Here is a 21,873-nt window from a genome sequence, read left to right as displayed (position 1 = left end):
GCTTTTTCTCTCCACGGTTGCACCAAAAGAACTAGAATTAGCCATATTTATAACTGAAAAATTGAAAAATAGACAAAAATAGACTTTATTTTCTCAAGCCCCAGTCTTTCTGAGTCTTACCTGTGACCTTAGAAACGGAACATAATATCCATGGGCCTTAATTTTTGCATATGAAAATGGAGAGTTTGGGCTAGGTGATCCCCTCCATCTCTGAGATAATAACATTAACAATGGTCATAACCATTACATTCCTTGGGTTTCTGCATGCTGTCTTAAAGTCTTTCTATAGCCACATTTTCCATGTTAAAAAATGAAAGGTCAAAGAGGGTAAGGAAACTGCCCAAGGTCATTCAGCTGGAAAATGGCCGAACTAGGACTTGGAAAGAGACCTGTCTGATTGCAAAGCTCCTGGTCTTTTCCACCCCAATGGCCCCTGTGATCCTGTGGTTCTTTCACACCCAGGAAGTGGCTGACACAGAGGCTGTCATGCAGCCAAGTCCCAGAAGACAGACCCCAAGCCATAGAGAAAGACAGCAGCTTCTGAGCCTCCCACGGGCAAGAGAAGATCATGGACTGGACCACAGGTCTCCAGAAAGCCCAGACTGATGCATCTCCAGCCAGACACAGGGTCCAATGGAACACAGCTTACCTGGTGTATTTATCACCAGTGAAGGGAGGGGATCTCAGAAAAGATGACACTTCAAGTTACACCCACATACATACAAGCTTCTGAAGCCAAATTACCCTTAATTTGGGACCACTTAATGTCTTTCATCCATTCCCATTGTCTTAGTTTAACAAATGGAATCATAAATTATACAATCGACAATAATAGCACTTATCTGCAATTAGAATTCATTTGTCAGTCTCTGCCCATGAATAATTAATACTAGGATAACCCTGATGGAGCAAATGTACTTTGGTGGGGTATACTGAACATTTCGGAAGTCTCCATTTGTGATCTCCATTTTGGGTTGAAATGATCCGCCAGTAAATCACTCCAAATAGCATTCAACCCAACAAGTCTACAGTGTTATGAGCTAGAAACAAGAACCAAAGTACAAATAATTCCAAGGGTTGTTTGTGGCTGGAATCAGAGTAAATAGAAGTATATATTCTTGTAAACACCCACAAACAAAACTCTCTGTGTGATTATGGACCAGTTTTGGGTACCTGTCTTTGAGATCACATTTTCCCCATCGGGAAAGTGAGAGTATAGGGGGTCTCTGACTCTTAAGTCCCCATTTTGGATTTAAAATTTTTGAGACACTCTCAGAATTTTTAAGCTGCAGTGCATGAGTCCCAAAGGGATCTAGAGATAGGATTATACTTCAGTATAATTTTTCTTTGTCAGCCTAATATTTTATGTGTTTAAAAACATTATTCTTGTCCGCCTGCTGGTGCAACGGACTCGGGTTTGTGCTCTGGTCCGGGAGGATCCCACATGTCGCGGAGCGGCTGGGCCCGTGAGCCATGGCCGCTGAGCCTGCGCGTCCGGAGCCTGTGCTCCGCAACGGGAGAGGCCACAACAGTGAGAGGCCCACGTACTGCAAAAAAAAAAAAAAAAAAAAAGATATAAACTCAGGCCAGGAGGGAGATAAACACATGCTAAAAAAAAAAATAATTGCAATACAAGACAGAATTTGCCGGGCCATAACGCAGGAATACACCAAGGAGATGGAGAGATTCGCTTTGAATGACAAAATATATCAAAGCTTCATGGAGGAGATGAATTTAGAACCTGGGAAATATCCTCCAAATATATTCCCTCCTCTCCTTCTCCATCACAAGGTGAAGTAGAGGAAGGGCATATAGAGAGGGTGGATCATTCCAGAAAAAGGAAGAGCATCCATGTAAAAACAATTAACCAAAAGGTGCATTGGGAAAGGCATGGCATGTTCCAGGACTATGGAAGGTGAGGGAGGGAGGGAGAGAGGGAGAGGGAGGAGTGTTTCATCAGGTCTAAAGAGATCAACCAGGCTAAGTCATGAAGGACCTTGTACAGCATCAAAAGGAGTGTGAACAGTACCTCATTGTTGACAAAGAACCAACTGACATTTTAAGTAGGAGATTCACAAAATCTGATTTTTTAGGAAAATTACTCCTGGGGCTGGGGTTTGCAGGGGTGGCGGGGGGAAAGGGGAAAGGGGAGGCTGAAGAATTAGAAGCTTAGAAGCCAGTTAAGAGTCTGTGAAACACACTGGGCCTGACACTCAGCAGAAGCAGGGAGACTGTTACAGATACTGAGTACAGAGCCACCTCCTAATAACTTTAATTAAGGCATCTCTCAGAAATCTCATTCAATTTCAGCAAAAGAGAAACACTGATGTATCGTTGGGTTATCTGATACTCCTTAGAAGTCTCCTTAGTACAGAAGAATAATGCAATAAGGAAAGTAATTCTCAATAATACATACAGTACAGAATTAAGCCAATCATCTAGAAAACTCAGCTCCCAAATATTTGAACAATAATATGACTATTTCACCTGGAAGGTGGATCGTTGTCTAAAGTACACATGGCATGTCTTAATCCTCAAGTGAACCAATCCTGGGTCATCATTTTGTGGAAATACCTAGCCTTAGTTATACCACTCAACTTTTGAATAAGTTCCCACTGGACAAAAAAAAAAAAAAAAGAAACACAGAAAGAGAGAAAGAGAAAGGGAGGGGCAATAGAAGAGTAGGAAGAGCAAAAGACAAAGAGGAAAGGAAAGAAAGAAACCTAGAGGGAGACACACATACACAGAGAAAGAGACAGAGAGAAAAGATAGCCCAGGAGGTTAACAGAAGGACAGAATTCATTAGAAAAGTGAGGCAGATGTGAGGATCTGGGGGGCAGGGAGAAAGGAATGACCATCTGATCACTTACAAGTCATCAATTCCTCACACAGTCATCTGGCACTCTCCCTGGGTGCCCGAAGGAGGAAGAACTGATATGGGGAGGTTGTTTCCCTTGTTACTTGACCTACTGGAGAGAGCGCAGGTATAGCACAGCAGTGGGGTCAGTGACAATGTGAAAACAGGGGAGATGTTTTTACTGCACCACATATAGTAAATTCTTCCATCCATCCTCCTTTCCATTCACACAGTGAGCACTCTACTTAGATATTTATTATGTTCTGGGCATAGTAGCCGTCTCTGGGAATAAAAATGAGTGAATGAAAAAACAAATGAAATCACCCACCTGGCATGCGCAGCAGTATTTGTTTTGCTTTGGTTCCTCTACTACAGCAACAGAAATAGAGTAAATCTCTGAAGAATCAGAAAAGTATGAATGAGCTGACTGACCTCTAGCAGCCTTAGATAGGTAAGTAACCTAATGCATTGTAGATGTCATTTCCTCATCTGTGAAATAAAGATAAGAAAACTGTCCAGTTGACCTCATAGGGTTGTTGGCAAGACAAAATGAGATTATTACAAAGTATTTTGTAACCTCTAAAGAACAAGCGTACGCTACTGTTATAAAGAACCATGCATCTGGAATTTTACTACATGACCACTGAGTGTAATTTAACTTAGAGGTTTAATGTTCACCTTATATTCTTTGAAGAAAGCGTCAGTTGATTAAATTAATGATGTAAACAAGCTGAGGGAGGGGGAGGAGGTATTTAAGCCCCTTAACTTTTCCTAACCACAATTGGTGTGCTAATTATGCATCTTATTTGGTTATTCACCAAAGCAAGGTCCTTAAGGACAATGCTATTCAATTTGTCCTAGGTAGTTTGCATATTTGAAAGAAATGAAACTGAACTCTTCAAAAAATAGACAATACTTCAGATTTCTGCTAGGTTAGGCCGCCTTGTTCACCCAAGATTCTGCATCCCCCACCTCCACAAAGATGGATCAGTGAGGTCTGACAGGTGGGACTTTGGAAATGAAGACAGGTGACTAGCTATGCATTGACTCTACAAAGAAAACCACTGTGAGCGTAGGAGCTCAATCAGGGATTCTGGGGCATAAACTCTGGCTGAACAAGAATTGCACTTGGGAGTAGGACAAGATGGCAGGGGCAAGATGATAGTATCCCCTCTAGGGATACAGAAAAGGGAAAAAAATCTCAGTCTCTGGGAGCCCATCACTGGAGTGTCCCTGTATGGAGAATGGGGACTTGTTGCCTCCCAAAAAGGCCCTCTTCTACCAGTTCTGACCATGACACCAAGCTGAGGTGCCTGGCTGAAATCATGGACAGCATAGGGGAGATGGGGCAACCGGAGGAGCTGCTGACCTTTCCACTGTGTCTCTTCCTGGACACACTAGCAAACTACATGTGAGTGGTACTTTAGAATTATGAATCACTTTCTCTACATTATCTCTTTGATTCTTACCACAAACCTATGAGATAGGTATTATTAGCCCCATTTTCAGAGGTGTAAACATAAACCTCAAAAAAATTAATTTACTTGCCATAATTCACATAGTTGTTAGTAGGACCATATATTTTTTTTCCCAGAGCCAACCTTCATCAACTATGCTCTCTCTTATGAATCATTAGCCTCCTTTCTCTACTATCTCCTCTAACCCCTTATCCTATAAATAAATATAATTTTCTTCTATCTTTCTAAACGTTTTCAAATATTACTAAATTATTATTTGACATACAGTGCATATAACATTTTATATTTATTTACATCCCAATCCTTCTCTATAAAGGTTGAAGATGTCTTGTAACACAGATGCCCAAAAACATTAATATAGAATGAGGAAGTTAGGATTGGAGCAAATATGTAATCAGCGGTTGCTATTGATTAAATGGAGTGTGTTCTGTCTCTTTATATGTATACACATATGCATATGCACATTTATATTTCAATATATGTTTATGTATATAATACAATATATATACATATGTCAGTGTACAGTGTGTGTGTGTGAGAGAGAGAGAGAGAGACAGAGAAAGACAGAGAGAGACAGTACTTGGCAGGCTGGTAAGCTCTCTGTATGATTTGATACTGAGCTTCTTGGGAGTCAAGGCAAAGATAAGCAGGGTGAATTATATAGCTTTCATAGTGGGGATAGAGAAAGCAGATTAACAACTTAGTGGAAATAAAATATTTTCCAATAATATTCTACAAGATATTTCTCACATTGTGTTTTTTATATACAGATAGATATAGATATAGATATGTATTCTCCCCAGGGTCTCCTGTCAGGTAATAAGAACTTCTTGACATTTTGGCAATGGAACTTCTTTGTATGGGTTCCAAGATAAATGTGCCTTTGAAGAAGCATTTCCCTGCATCTAAGTGTGGGTTCCAAGTTCTTTAATGTTTACTAAACAGTATAATTTTGCTTGAAGGTTAACCTGATAACTTAAAGATTTATGTTATAATATTTAAAGCAACCAGTAAAAAAGAACAAAAAGATGTGCACCTAAAAAATCAATACAAACGTGTGCTTCTGGCCAAAAGAATAATGAGATAAGATTTCCCTTCCCATTTGAAGAAATTTTTTTAAATGGACAAGGTATAGGAAACAACAATTTTCAGACAAGTTTCAGGCAATGCAGGAGAGTGATCCTTGAGATAGAGGAAAGAAACAAATAAAACCCTACAACAGCTCAGTTTAAGATCTGGAGGAAAATTCTAGGCTGCTGTGAAAGAGGGTGATCTCTGGAGGAGCTAAATATTTCTTTGAGAAAAAAATACAGAGCTGGAAGTCTGGAGAGTCCTATGTAGCTGGAGATCACAAGGCAGACCTCCAAAGAGGTCTTATAATTATCAGAACAATGTGGTATCGGTTTAAGAATAAACAGATTAGTAAAACAGCATAGAGAGTATAGAAATTAACCCATACATATATAGACAACTGATTTTGACAAAGGCAACTGAGTGAGGAAAGAGTAGACTTTTCAACAAATGGTGCTACAAACATTGGTTTTGCATATACTGAAAAAAAATTACCTTTCATCTGTATCTCATGCTATATGCAATGAGAAGGGGCAACTGTGGAGGTCAGGACAGCCAACTGGATGTTTAGAAGCATCACTTTGACTAGACCTTGCACACAGTCTGCCCTCTTATAGTGTATTTTCTCATTTTATTGGAGTTATTTGCTCTGTGTTCGGCTAACAAAAGGGAAATATAAGCTGCAAAATGCCAGAATTAGAGATAAGACAGAAACCATAACTGAGACCTGAAAGCTCAGCTGAAAGGAGACTGAGTGTAATGGCTCTTATCCTTTTCTTTTTCTTTTCTTTCATAACTTTTATTAAAGTATAATATACATTGAAGCACAGCTCTTGAGTGTACCGCTCAAGGAATTTTCACAAACTGGACCCCACTATGTAAGTCAGCATCGAGATCAAGGAGAAGAACTTTGCCGGCGCACCTAAAGCCCCTTCATGCTTCCTTCCCATCTCATTCTCCCAAGGGTATTCACTGTCCTGACGTCTCACAGCATAAATTTATTTTGCCAGCTTCTGAGCTTTATATATTAAATGGTAGCATTGGAATTCCCTAGCGGTCCTGTGGTTAGGACTCTGCATTCTCACTGCCAAGGGCCTGGGTTCGAACCCTGGTCAGGTAACTAAGATCCCACATGCCACGTGGCATGGCCATACAATACAATACAATACAATGAAGCATTCAGGATGTATTCTTCTGTCTCGGGCTTCTTCTATTCAACAATATGTTTGAATGAGACATCCATAGTGTTCCACGTAGCTTGTTTATTCTACAGTTTGTTCATTGTTATTGTTTTATAGTATTTCATCATATGATTAAACCAAATTTACATATTCATTCTATAGTCAGCGGACCACTTGGATGGTTTCCAGTTTGGAGATATTGCAAAGACTGCTGCTATAAACATACTTGTATATATCTCTTGGTGAACGTATGTAAGCATTTCTGTTAGCAATCTACCTAGGAGTGGAAATTTTGGACCATACACTATGCATTTGTTCAGTTTTTATAGAAATGATTGAACAGTCTCCAAAGTGGTTAAACCAATCCTGTGCTCTTTGCAATCAATGCCCTGCAAATGGCCAGGTACCAGGAAAATTATGAATTAATTTAGAGGCATATTGAGTCTGAGATCGCTGTGGAACAGTCAAGGGGAGTTAAGAGTAACTGTTGGCTCCAAGGGTGAGAGACTCAGGAGAAAGATCTAGGTTGGATGTAGTCATCACCTAAAGATGACAGAAGGAGTCACAGAGTCAGCTGGAATCCCACAAAGATAGAGTGAGGCAGGCAAACCAGGAGAACCAGGAACAGGACCTGATACTCCGGGGAAGGCAGGGGAAGAGGAGGACCAGGGGGAGGCTAAGAAGTACCTTCCTCACTAGCAGCTAGCAGGGAGTCATATGAGAGAACTGGGTTCACTCTGTGCTCTTTGGAAACTGACAGGGTATTTAAGGAGATTGATTATTTTACATTTCCTGAAATTTACTTTGAGCAAAACTTTTTCCATGCTGTGTACTTACTCTACCTTCATTACTTATTCCCCTGCTTTTTTTTTTTTTTTTTTTTCATGTTCAGTATGGGAAAGTGCTATCCACAGAGAAGAAATTGCTTCTGGGATCAGAGTAGACTTTAGATAGTGTCCACCACAACAGCTTGACTTACTACAATGGGGTTTAGCAACTTTATGACACAGTTAGCCTCTGAAACCTATCCTAGACCAATATTTTAGGCTGGTTCCCTTCTAACCTTGGTGAATCTCTCTATAACATTGCTGATGGAATCCATTAGTTCAGACACTTAAATGCTGCAAATTCTTCAACCTCAAAAGGAGGAGTGGCTGCTACCCTTGCGATTGCTATCTTCCTTGAAGGCTGCAACAAGAAGAGGAGGGGGAAAAAAGCATGTATAATTTACTGGGGTTTCCTCCTAAGCACCATGATAAAACTTAAGCCTTTTGAGAATTCGAAGATTAATGAAATCTGGTCCCTTACCTCAAGGGACTGACGATTGACTGAAAGCGAGGGCAAACACACAAGTAGCTCTGGTACAATGTGGAATGAAATAAATACTGAAATAGAAGCATAAGCAGCATGTTGAGGAAGTACCCATGAGAGAGTGTCTCCCTCCCTAATTCTGAGTAACAAGACAAGCTTCCTTAAAAAAGTAAAATTAACCTGAAAAATGAGTGGAACCCTACCAATAGCAGGAGCCTGAGGAAAGAACGCCGAGATGTAAAAGTGTTACCAAAAGCGGTGTCCAGCTTCTCGTCGCTCTAAAGCCGATACTCGAGATGCGAGGTAGGTGAAAAGGAAAGTTTGCTTTATTCCGGAGGCCGGCAGCCAAGGGGAGAGGGCAGACTCATGTCCAAAGGCCGATTCCCCCCACTGACAATCAATGGGCAAGAGCTTTTATAGGCAGAGGGAGGGGGCTATGTGCAGAAGCAGCGCAGTCAGCTCTGACAGGCATCTTGAAATTGGTCATGCCATGGTCTGGTCACCATCATCTTGATTGTTTTAAGTACAGCTAGTCTTCTGTTCCAGGGTCGATTTGTTCCCATTTCTTTGAGGCCAGTTCTCACAATTGTGGCAGCTTATGTCATGGCTTAGGTCTGGTTATCATGTAATTAACGTCTTCCACCTGGTCGGGGTTTCAGTAGCTACAAAAGAGCTCCAGGGATATGGCTCAGAATATTATCTATAGCCCTTGAAGAGAAACTAAATGTCCTTGACTTTGTTTAATGACTAAACTATTATTATTTTGTCCTATTTGACTTCCTTCCTTTGCTTCTGCATTTTCTCACTTCTCTGATTAAACTTATTCTTTGGCTAAAGTTTTTCTACAGACAAAAGGCAGACTGAGGATATGGATTGGGGGGAAGGACCATAGGGTCCTGCTCTGTTTCAAAAGTACTTACCTGATATATACCAAAAGGACCAGCACTTTGTGTGGTCAAAACAATTGTTCTTAAAGTGTGGTCCCCAGACAAGCAGCATCAGAATCACCTGGGAATTTGTTAGAAAGGCAGGATTTCAAGACTCCATCCCAGACTCACCGAATCGGAAACACTCGGGATGAGGCCCAGAAACATGCGTTTTAACAAGCCCTCCAGGTGATTCTGAAACACACTTAGGTTTGGGAACCACTGGGATCGAGGGTACTGCTCATGGAGTGATATGACGAGAGACGAGGATGAAAAGCAGTGCTGGGTCTGGATCATGGTGAGCTTAGAACACAAGCTCAGGGGTTGAGACTTTATTCTATAGGCAATGGGGAGCCATTGTAGAATTCTGATCAGGGGAATGATATGATCAAAACTGCTTTAGAAAGAAAAATTTTACAGCAGGTGGATGATACAGTGACAAAAAGAGTAATTGGGCGTAGGGAGAAAATACAAGCCTATAATTGGAAATAATTGTGAAAGAGAACACATACTGCAGTCCAAGGAGGTGAACATAAAAGTCATCACTATCTTTATGAAAGAATAACTCTAAAGGAATATATGTTCACAGTTTGGCTCTACAATAGAAGATCCCAGATCATTGCGCTATTATACTAGAAAGAAAACAAACTGACATTCTGGAACTTACTCAGTATTAAGCATTACTTTCAGCATCTTGTATGTTTTATCTTGTATAATGTGGGCATCAACTTCAATCTGAATCTGTTAGACACTGCCCAGCGTCACAAAGATAGGAAATGACAGAGTGAGACTTCAAAGAGCTAAGAAGTGAATGAGGTATATAAAAGCAACAAACCCAGGACTGTCACAAAACTTCTTTTTCTTACACCATAAGGACAACATTAAGCCTAACTTTCTAGTCTTTGTGGTCATTTGACTGCAGCCCATCCCTATGGTAGTATAAAGACATGGAGAAATAAGTCCAGTCCTTGCCTGTGATTTTCTCATACTCCTTCCACTCACCTTCCACCCAATTTCCCACACCCTCATCAAAAAGAATTATGAAGCTCTCTATCCTCTATGCCAGCCACATAAGCAGTTTCCTCAGCCTATTCTCATATTGAACCCTAACATATTGAACTCCCGCATTGAAATTGCTGACACATTTTTCAGCCTCCTGGTGGTATCTTAAATGACAGAGATCGATGGAACCTTGGGGATCATGTGGTCCCATCTCATCCCCCCCCCCCATTTTAAATACATAGGAACGAGAGCCCAGAAAGAGCAAGAAATTTCCCTGGGCATTCACAGAACTAAAACCAGATTTCCTTGTTCAGAGCCCTTTCTATCTCACCATAATCTGTTTTGTGAAATCCTCCCGCATCATCATTCAGCTTCTAAAACAGTGGCTGACACATAGAAGATACTTAATAAATATTTCCCGATTAAATGAATGAAGTCCTCATCAACTAGTTCCACTTAGTACTCTCCAGCCAACTACCTCAACCACCCTCAACTTTCCTCTTTCCATTGCCTTCAGAGCTTAACTGGCTCCTCCTCCTTGCAGCTCACAAAGAGAAAACCATAATACTTAACTCTTTAACTGATACCACACTGAAAAGAACATCATTTCATTCTTCAAATTAAAAAATGACTCATGCACTTATTTCTGTATTAGAAAAGCTATCTCTACTCTGAATAACCATGGGGAATGGGCAAGGATTTCCATTATTTTTCAAAGGAAAGCAATTTTATTATTTACAAGTGCCTATAGCAAAATACTACATGCTGTGATAAATAAGTGCCCTGATTGATTACTTGTAAATAGATGTTCCTAAAGGGCCTAAAAACTAAGTTTCCTTCAGGGAGATTAAACATCTTTGCTGGCAGAAGTTTAAACACTTGTTTACGCAACTACATTATTTGACCTATCGACACTCATTACATTAGCCCATTAACTGGAATATTTAGAAAAATATTCTCATTTATCCTATTTTCTGGGGAAACCAAAGTAAGTCCTTCTCTAACTATAGGTCTCTTCTACTTAGAAAGCCTGGAAGTGGGTTTGGATTTTTCACTGATTAGGATTTAATAAACAATAAGTTACATGAGGTTTTTCTTTCATGATTCAGGACTTTGTAGGACCTCTGCATCCTCATTATGACTATCCTTTGGCTTTCTCCTTCTTTGTTCCCTTATTTCATTCAATCAAACAATATTTCTCAGCAGTTATTATTTGCCAGACCCTGGGCAAGAGACTTGCAGAGCCAGCTGAGCTTCCTCCAGCCCCTCCACCCACACATACACTGATTCAGTTCCAGATGCAGGGATTATCCATCTAGAACACATGGGAAGTCACTGCCCTGACCGCATCCCAGACTGAAACCAATAGGAGGGCAGAATGGTGGGATGCCCTCTAGTTGAAGCATGTTCAGTTTAGATCAGCTCAGCACATATTCCTGAGGATCTGTTATGGGCCACACTCCAGGTTAAACCCTGGAAACTAGACTTTTCCTCAAGAATTTAGTGGGGGATACAGATGAGAAGTAGATGGTTAACCTTTGAGACTAATATGCAGAAAAGCTATGAGGACCCTGAGGAGAGGCACCTGAGCTAGACTGGAGAAGTCTGGAGTCTAGAGCCTTCTAGTGTGGGAGGTCAGAGAAGTCTTCCTAGATGAAGTGGCAGGGATGAGTAGGAACCAGCTAGTTGAAAAGGGAGGCATTTAGACAGAGCAACTGTATGAGCAGAGACCTGAAATCTGTGAAGATAATTCTATTTGGTCTTGGAAAGTGGTGATAAGGGCAACTGTTTCAGTAATGAAGCCATACCAGGTATTCCCAGCAAGGGAGACTCTGTTGCCATCATAGACTTGTTCTGTGACAGCAGGGCGTAGGAGGAGGGCACCCTCTCCAAGGGTGCCAACAGTATTCAAGTTATGTTTTTACCTCTTGAAAATGCATACGGCTGCTACCACAGCAGGGACTCATTTCTTATTTTATGGATTCTTTAATGCAGACTTTCTCAAGGTGTAGACTGAACCTCACATGCATCAGCATCCACACCGACTACTTTTTTAAAAATTTGGTTTCCATTGACCATTGTGTATACTGGCTGAACCAAAATCTCTAGGAGCGAGTACAAGAATATGCATTTTTCAACAAGCATCCGGATGAGCATTTACACACAAGAGCTTGGGAATCATTTTCAATAAGGTTAGAGCAGGGATTCTCAATCTTAGGTAGACATTAAAATCACCGGGGGAGCTATTAAAACCAAGCAATGCCCAGGCCCCACCCCTAGATTTTCTGACTCACATGGTCTTGGGTTGAGATAGACATTGGCATTTTTCAAAATGCAGCAGGTGATTCTGATGTTTGACTAGAGGCACTCAGATGAATATTTTAAGAGTAAAAATGGAGACAGAATGTATCAAAATTTGGGGAACGTATTAAAAGCAGTGCTTTTAGGGAAATTTATGGCATTAAATGTGTGTGTTAGAAAAGGAAAAATGTCTCAAATCTGTTATCTAAGATTTTACCTAAAGGATCTAGAAAAGAAAGCAAAAAAGTCCAAGCAAGCAGAAGAAAGGAAATAAGAGCAGAAATTAGTGACATTGAGAACAGATAAATAGACAAAAACTAGGAAACGCGTAGCCAGTGGTTTGATGAAACCAAAACAATTGATGGACCTCTAGCCACACTGAGTGAGAAAAAGAAGACAAAAATTTCATTTAGAAATGAAAGAGGAAACATCATTACAGACTTAACAAACATTAGCAATTACAACATAATAAGAGAATACTACAAATAACTCTATGCCCATAATCTCAACAATTTTGATGTTGTGGACAAATTCTTTGAAAGATGCAAATTGCCAAAGCTCTCTCAAAAAGAAAAAGGAGAGCAAGAAAACCTAATTAGTACTATGCTTCTTAAAGAAATTGAATTCATGATTTTTTTAAAAAGGAAAGGAAAAAAAACCCTCCTGGCCTAGGCGGCTTCACTTGTGAATTCTACTAAATATTTAAGGAAGAAATAATACCAATTCTATACAAACTCTTCTAAAATTATTAAAGGGGACAATACCCAACACATTTTATTCACCAAGCATTAACCTGATACAAAAACCAGACAAAGATATTAGAAGAAAATAAGACTACAGACAAATATCCCTCATGAACATGAACATACATACCCTCAACAAACTTCCAGCAAATATAATCTTAAAATACATAAAAAGAATGATACATGATAATCAAGGTATTCAACCTGGCTTAACTTTCAAAAATCAATCAGTATTCACCATAGGGATAGACTAAAGAGGAATTAGTATATCATCATTTCAGTAGATGTAGAAAAGCCTTGATTAAATTCAATATCCATTCATGATAAAAATTCTCAGAAAAGTAGGAATAGAACAGAAACTCCTCAATCTGATAAAGGCATCCACAAAAACCTTAGAAATAACATCACACAATATTGAAAAGCTGAATCCTTTCCCCCTAAGATTAGGAACAAGACAAGGATATAATGCTCTCATTAATCCTATTCATCACCATACTTGAGGTCCTAATTAGTGAAATAAGGCAAGAAAAGAAGAAAAGTTTGGAAAAGAAGAAATAAAAATATTTCTAATCACAGACAACATGATTATCTCCCTAGAAGACCCCAACGTATCCAAAAAGAAACTACTGGAGCTAGTCAGGTCACAGGATGTAAAGTCAAAATACAAAATCAGTTGTATTTCTTTATACCAGCAATGAACAATATGAAATTGTTTTTAAACTACTGTTTATATTAACATCAAAATCATGAAAAATTTAGTTATAAATCTAACAATACGTTGAAGATCCGTATGCTGAAAGCTACAAAACACAAACAAAACCAAGAGGATAAAATTAAATGGAGAGATATGCCATGCACATAGATTGAAAGTCAGTATTGTTAAGATGTCAATCTCTCCAAAATTGATATATATATTCAATGCAATTCCAATCAAAATCCAACAGGATTTTTTTTTGTAGAAATCAACATGCTGATTCTAAAATGCATGTGGAAAGAAAAGGGAAACAAAATAATCAAACATTATTTTTTTAAAAAACAGAGTTGCAGGTCTCACAATATCTGATTTCCAGACTTACCATAAAGCTACAGGAAGCAAGACAGTGAGGTATTGGTATAAAGATAAATGAAACAAAATAGGTGGTCCAACATGAAGACAACATATATGATCAATTTATCTGCAACAAAGACATAAAGGCTATTCAATGAAAAAAGAATTGTCCTTTCACCAAATGCTACTTGGAACAATTGGCTATCTGCATGCAAAAAAAAAAAAGAAAATGTACCCACGATTCCTACCTCACAACATACACAAAAACTTAACTTAAAATGGAGCATAAACCTAAAAGCCATAAAATTTAAAAACTTCTGGGGAAAATATTTGTGACTTTGGATTAAGTAAAGAGTTATTAGGTACATAGTATACATACAAACTGGCCTTTGTCCACGAAGGACAAGGAAAGCCCCAACTCCAGACTGGTCAGCGGTAGGTTTAGTAAGCAAGGGAGCTTACATACCAGGCTTGTCTTCGGCAGCTACAAGATGAGTAGATCCCTGCACCCGCCCACCAGAATCTTAAAAGTTTATAGAGATGCCTTAACAGGGTTCGGTCACATATACCATCCAGATGGACTCAACGACACATTGGTCTCTCAAGGCTGCGTCCTTGAAACAGCTCCTAGTGTGGGAATGGTGGGTGGAATGTACCCTCCAAGGACAGGGGAGGGGGTGTGGAGGCTCCTATTACTCAGGTCCAGCTTTCTTTAGGGCCAATCAGCAGTCACATTCTTCTCAATGGCTTCCTCCAACAATACACCATCAAAAGCACAATGCATGAAAGGAAAATTGATTAATTGGACTTCATAAAAATTAAGAATTTATGTTCCTCAAAAGACACTTTTAAGAGAGTGAAAAAACTCACACAAAAATTGAGGAAACACTTGCAAGTTACAATTCTGATAAAAAGACACTTCATCCAAAATATATGAAAAACTATCCAACCTCAACAATTAAAAAACTAGAAGTCCTATAAAAATAAACAACTAGGGAATTGATAAAGTATGGTCCAGCCATACAATGAAATAATACTCAGTAATAAAAATGAACAAACTAGTTATACACAGAACAACATGTATGAATCTCGAATGCATTATGCTGAGTATAAGAAGCCAGTTGCAAAAGCCTACAGAGTGTATAAATCTATCTAACAAAACTGTAGGAACAGAAAACAGATCAGTAGTTGCCAGGATCTGGGGGTTGGGCTGACTGACTCCAAAGTCACGGGAAAATCTGGGGAGATGATGAAACTGTTCTATATCTTATCGTGTTGGTGGCTACACAAATGTACACATTCATCAAACTCACAGAAGAGTGGATATAACTGTGTGTAAGATATACGTTAATTTTTAAAGATTGAATGAAAACTATAAAGCAGCTATGTATTAACATGGTGAAATGCTTGTGTTACAAAGTAAATGGACGAAGAGAACATAGGGTATGTTCTCAACTACTGAAAAGTACTCAGGCATAGATAAAAGGATGAAAAATTTAGCACAATTTGAACAATTATCTTTGTGTGTAGGAATACGGGTATGTTTTTCTTTCTTTTTTTTTTGAATTTTTTTTTTTATACAGCAGGTTCTTATTAGTTATCTATTTTATACACATCAGTGTATACATGTCAATCCCAATCTCCCAATTCATCCTACCACCACCCCCAGCCCCCCGCCACTTTCCCCCCTTTATTTCTTTTAATTAACATTTTGTGATATAACTTTATAACAATAGACACAAATTTATTTAAAGGAAAATTGTAAAGTTGTACATAAATGTGAGGGACCTTTTTAAATGGCTGTCCACGTGTCCTGTAGCTCCTTGTGTCTGTTTCATCTGTGTGCCCATGGCTTCTGCATGGCATACAGCATAAAGCAGGTGTGTATAAAGGCAGTGAAAGCCCTCTGAACACGGAAAGTCTCACTCAGGGATGCCAGTTGGTTGAAAATTTCTTCAATGGGCATAAAGTGATGCTTTTCCCTTTTATTCTATTCCTGACCTTCAGTGATCTTTCCTCTGCTGACTGGGCACATGCAAGTCTTCATTTTAACTGCTGATGAAGTCCGGCCGTTTCATGGTTGTGACAACAAGGCTGGGGCAGCAGGTGGAAGAATGTGATGTCCTCTTTTAGAGCTCATTAAATCATGGAAAGGTGGTCCAAGTTTCATATCCTACCAGCAGACATTAGTTGAGCACGAATTTGCATTTCTTCCTCTGGGATTAGTATTTAATAGTATATTTTAATATCTAACCTTGAGGTGATCCACATATATCTGTTAAATGGAAGTGAAAGAGCACTCATTTATTCTTATCGTCACCAGCCAGGTTGTAAGCTTCTGGTAGGTCTATGTATTTCTCTGATGCAACACCCACACGGAGCATCCTCTGCTCTGCTCCATTTCTTTCTTCTTCATCACCAGCAAATATTAATTGGGCATCTACTGTTGGAAGAAGTGGTATTTGGTCCTAAAGAGGCTATAGGATGAGCCAAAGAGGTACTGGCCGTAGGGAACTCACAGTCTAGTAGGGATATAGACACAGTCACACACCCACACAATCAGCAACAAAATCTGACGTACAGATGAGAACAAGAAATGCATAAGTACAAGAGAAAGACTGAAGGGGAAGAAACCCAGTAACTAAGGTAAGTTAAGGCAGGGGAGAGTGGATTTTAAAGAATCTTTTTGTTTCTTCGGTTGTTTGGGGGTTTGGGAAGGGAGTTTGGGAGGTTTTGTTTAGATTTCCAAGAGTCTTGATGCCAAGCCAATAAGTTCTGCCTTATCTGTTGGTTTTAGAAAAGCACTGAACTTTTTCTTCAGGCTTATGAGCAAAGCTGTAATTTTGGGAACATTATTCCAGCCACCTGGGCTGAATGGATTGGGTGAACAGTAGAAATGAAAATTTCAAGAAAATGATTGGGAGGTGAAATTGCAGAAATCTCTCAGAAAGTAAAATAATATATCAACTAGGAGAGTGAGGTCCTACTGTACAGTGAAACTACAGTAGCAAAAGTAAGACACAATTTTGCTATTTGTAGAGAATTTCATATTACAACTAGAGATCAGGAAAAATGTATGGAATACATAGGATATAAGGCCTTCTAGGTATTTGGAGGCTGATTATAAAGCGATTTAAATGTCATAAAAAGAAATTTGAACTGTTCAGTGGGTAAGAGGGAGCCATGAGAGGCTTTAGAGCTGGAATGGGCATCAGGCAAAACTGAACTTTAGCAAGGTTCAATTCTGAGCAGATGCAAGATGAACAGGAACATGACTGTGAACTTCCCACAGTCTGGCAGGTGTTGGCATAGCCCTGAGGAGGATACTTCCCCATCTGCACTTTCAGTCTAGCCTTAAGACTTTCTGCTTCCTGTAGTTGCCCATAAATTATGCCTGACTTGTGGAGCCAGCCCTCATCCCACATGCACACAGTCTGGCTGTGTGTGGGAGGGATGCATCTTTTCTAAGAACCATCAGGCTGATGGGAACTCACAGGCCCAGGAAAACCCAGGCCCTTATCACTGTGACCAAATATATCCTTGCTCTCCCGGATGCTGAGTCTGCCTGACACAGACTCCTGGGTTTAAGGAATGCAAGTTTTTTACCTGCAAGTAACCCAAGCAAGCACCACTGAGGAGTAAGGTAAATGGGATACTGGCATCCTTTGCTCCCTGTAGACTTTGGGTTTGCTTATGAATGCAAATTCTCTAAATCCAACAGACATTCAGTTATCAGCAGTGTTTTTGAGTACCTACGCTGTGATGTATTTTTTCCAATGCAGGGTTTGCGGGTATTTAAGAAGACTTCTGTTGACTCCATCTGGAAAGCAAAGAATCCCCTCCCAATTTACATTTCCTAAATTTGAGTTTTTGCCTGTCAGCTTTTTTTTTAAGTAACAAAAGATGTGTAAGACCTGTGCACTGTTAACTACAAAATATTACTGAAAGAATGAAAACTAGCCTAAATAAATGGAGAGATATAACACATTTCTGGGTCAGAAGATTCAATACTGTCGTTAAGATGTCAGTACTCCTCATATTGACCTGTAGATTAAATACAATCCCAATCAAAATACCAAGAAAGTCTTGTTTGTTGCAATTGAAAAGCTGATTCTAAATTTATAGAGTAATATAAAGGGTATACATGGCCATATCAACTTTGAAAAGAAGAATAAAGTTGTAGCTCTTACACTACCTGATTTCAAGACTTATTATAAGCTACAGTTATTAAGGTAGTGTGATATGGCATAAATATAGACATAAAGATCAATAGAACATAATGGAGAGTAAGAAAACATATAGAGACAACGTTAAATAAGGTATGGTTTCTGCCTTCAAGGGGTTGAGAATCTATGTGGACATTCTGAGCACATTAAATATTATAATTCAGTGTGATAAATGCTGCCAGAACCCAGATAGAGGGTGTCTAACCCAACTGAGGGGATCTAGAAATTTTCCCTAAGGGAGATGCTGTCTGGGCTGAATCCTGAAAGATTCAAGAGTTTGCTAGATGAAGAAGAGAGCAGCATTCTGGGTAGCAACATATAGGAAGGAGCAAAGGCACAAACGGGTATAAGACAATCTGGTACCTACCAGTTATTCCCCGCAGGTTGGCAGTGTGGAGAGGTGAGAGACAACAGGAAAACCAGCAGCCACATCGTGACAAGCCTTATGCACTGAAAGAGGGGGAATGGAAATTCATTCCATAGACGATCAAAAACCATTGAAATATTTTACACGTCTTGTGATATGGTTATGTTTGAGTTTTGACATACTACTCTGTCTTACTTTTACTAGCAAGACCAGTTAGGATGCTATTCTAGACGGGACATAATGGAGCCTTAACGTAAGGCATAGGCAATCAGCTGTCAAGTATGAAGCAGATTGTAGAATCATCAGAAAGCATAATCCTGAGGATTTGATAACATGAGATGTGGGGCTGAGAAGCGTTAGAGGAGAGAGAATGACTTACAATTAGTTTTCTCCCCTTTCTTTTCTCAGGTGTAACTTAAAGTCTCCAACTTTAATTAAAAGTAAAAATCAGGGCTTCCCTGGTGGCTCAGTGATTGGGAATCCGCCTGCCGATGCAGGGGACACGGGTTCGAGCCCTGGTCCAGGAGGATCCCACATGCTGCGGGGCAGCTGGGCCCATGCGCCACGACTACTGAAGCCCGCGTGCCTAGAGCCTGTGCTCCGCAGGGGGAGAGGCAATCTCAGTGAGAAGCCCGTGCACTGCAACAGGGACCCAACGCAGCCAAAAATAAATAAATAAAATAAATTTTAAAACTTAAAAAAAAATAAAAATCAAAGCCCTCTTTCAATAGATGATCCTAACAAGAGCAGAAACTGGTAGGAAACATTAAGGCAGAGCATCATGCCATGCAAATCCCATCACAGTGTCCCATATCGCTTCCAGTTTATATGTGCTTTGTCTGCTGGGAATCCTTAGGTTCTTCCCACCAAATGACTAGGAGAGCATTTACTCACTGAAGATAAAGAATGTGTGATTCTAAAAAATAAACTCAAAACGGATTAAAGACCTAAATGTAAGGCCAGACACTATAAAACCTTTAGAGGAAAACATAGGCAGAACACTCTATGACATAAATCACAGCAAGATCCTTTTTGACTCACCTCCTAGAGAAATGGAAATATAAACAAATATAAACAAATGGGACTTAATGAAACTTAAAAGCTTTTGCACAGCAAAGGAAACCATAAACAAGATGAAAAGACAACCCTCAGAATGGGAGAAAAATATTTGCAAACGAAGCAACTGACAAAGGATTAATCTCCAAAATTTACAAGCAGCTCGTGCAGCTCAATATCAAAAAAACCAAACAACCCAATCCAAAAATGGGCAGAAAACCTAAATTTGCATTTCTCCAAAGAAGATATACAGATTGCCAACAAACACATGAAAGGATGCTCAACATCACTAATCATTAGAGAAATGCAAATCAAAGCTACAATGAGGTATCACCTCACAGTGGTCAGAATGGCCATCATCAAAAAATCTACAAACAATAAATGCTGGAGAGGATGTGGAGAAAAGGGAACCCTCTTGCACTGCTGGTGGGAATGTAAATTGATACAGCCTCTATGGAGAACAGTATGGAGGTGCCTTGAAAAACTAAAAACAGAACTACCATAGGACCCAGCAATCCCACTACTGGGCATATACCCTGAGAAAACCATAGTTCAAAAAGAGTCATGTACCACAATGTTCATTGCAGCTCTATTTACAATAGCTGGGACATGGAAGCAACCTAAGTGTCCATCGATAGATGAATGGATAAAGAAGATGTGGCACATATATACAATGGAATATTACTCATCCATAAAAAGAAACGAAACTGAGTTATTTGTAGTGAGATGGATGGACCTAGAGACTGTCATACAGAGTGAAGTAAGTCAGAAAGAGAAAAACAAATACCACATGCTAACACATATATATGGAATCTAAAAAAAAGAAAGATTCTGAAGAACTTAGGGGCAGGACAGGAATAAAGATGTAGATGTAGAGAATGGACTTGAGAACTTGGGGAGGGGGATGGGTAAGCTGGGACGAAGTGAGAGAGTGGCGTTGACATATGTACACTACCAAATGTAAAATGGATAGCTAGTGGGAAGCAGCCGCATAGCACAGGGAGATCAGCTCGGTGCTTTGTGACCACCTAGAGGGGTGAGATAGGGAGGGTGGGAGGGAGACACAAGAGGGAGGGGATAAAGGGATATATCTATATGTATAGCTGATTCACTTTTTTGTAAAGCAGAAAGTAAGACACGATTGTAAAGCACTTATACGCCAATAAAGATGTTAAAAAAAAAAGAATGTGTGATTCGACGATTGTGCTTGGCCTCAGTGCGGGTTAAAATGAAAGCACTCTCGGGCACTAAAAGGACACATAGATACACCCCAATCCAAGCTTCCATTCTCCCTTTCCTAGTAAAGCTGTGAGGCCCTTGCTGGTCTGCAAATGATTTATCTGTCTCGAATCCTGCCAAACTTTGGCCCAGCTCTATCCAGACCTTAGACTCTAAATGGCTGAAGAAATAACAGGAAAGGAGCAGAACTGAAAGGCCGCTGGGCAACTGTTTTCCTTTAGTTCTGTCTGAACTGAACAATCAGCCAACTGGGGTTCCGCCCAGCCCAGTCCACCCCACATTTTATTACTCAGTGAGACAACTCATGTGACCTAAACTCAGAACAGTCGCTGGGGCTGGCAAAGTTCTCAAGAGCCTACGGCCCCACTGTATATGTTTCCTAGACCTACCAATAGCGCTGTTTATGTCTTGCTAAGCCACGAAGAACATTCCATTGTGCAAAGTCCGCTTATCGCAAGTTTGGTTTTTTGGGGTTTTTTTTTTTAAGGAAGGAAAGAAAAAGAAAGATGAAAACCTCAGTGATCTCTCATTTGCCTGATTCTGACAGAGATCTTTGTTACTTACCAAAGCCTATGTGCTCTCCTAAATTTCCAAAGCCCCTGCAGTTGGAGAAGGCCAGGTAACTAGTTCTGACCCATCAGCATTGAGCAGAAGTGATGTGTGTCATTTCCAAGCTAAAGCATTGAAGAGAGAGTACACAGCCTTCCAGCTCACTCGTCCTCCACCAGCTGACCTGGATGCCATGTTTTCCACACGGTACAGCTGCCAGATACAAAACACTGAAGTCCTTAAGTTATGGTTTAAAAAGGAATTGTCCCAGAGAGCTACCAGACTCATGAGTGAGAAATGAACCTTTATGTATTGAACCACTGAGATCTGGGGGCTTGTTTGTTACTGCACTAAAGCCTAGATTCGTCTAAGAGATAATGAGCAAGAAATCAAGGCAGAGACTGAGACCTTGGGTGGTTACAAATAACTCCAATGACTGAATCAAGGTAGAGTAAGAACCCAGCCAGGTCAGAGCTGGACTCAAGCCAGCTTGCCTGAGGACAGAGCCGCCAGTCTCT

This window comes from Leucopleurus acutus (genome assembly GCF_964270905.1).
Source record: "Leucopleurus acutus genome assembly, chromosome: 12".
NCBI lineage: Eukaryota > Metazoa > Chordata > Mammalia > Artiodactyla > Delphinidae > Leucopleurus > Leucopleurus acutus.
This window is presented reverse-complemented; position numbering follows the sequence as displayed.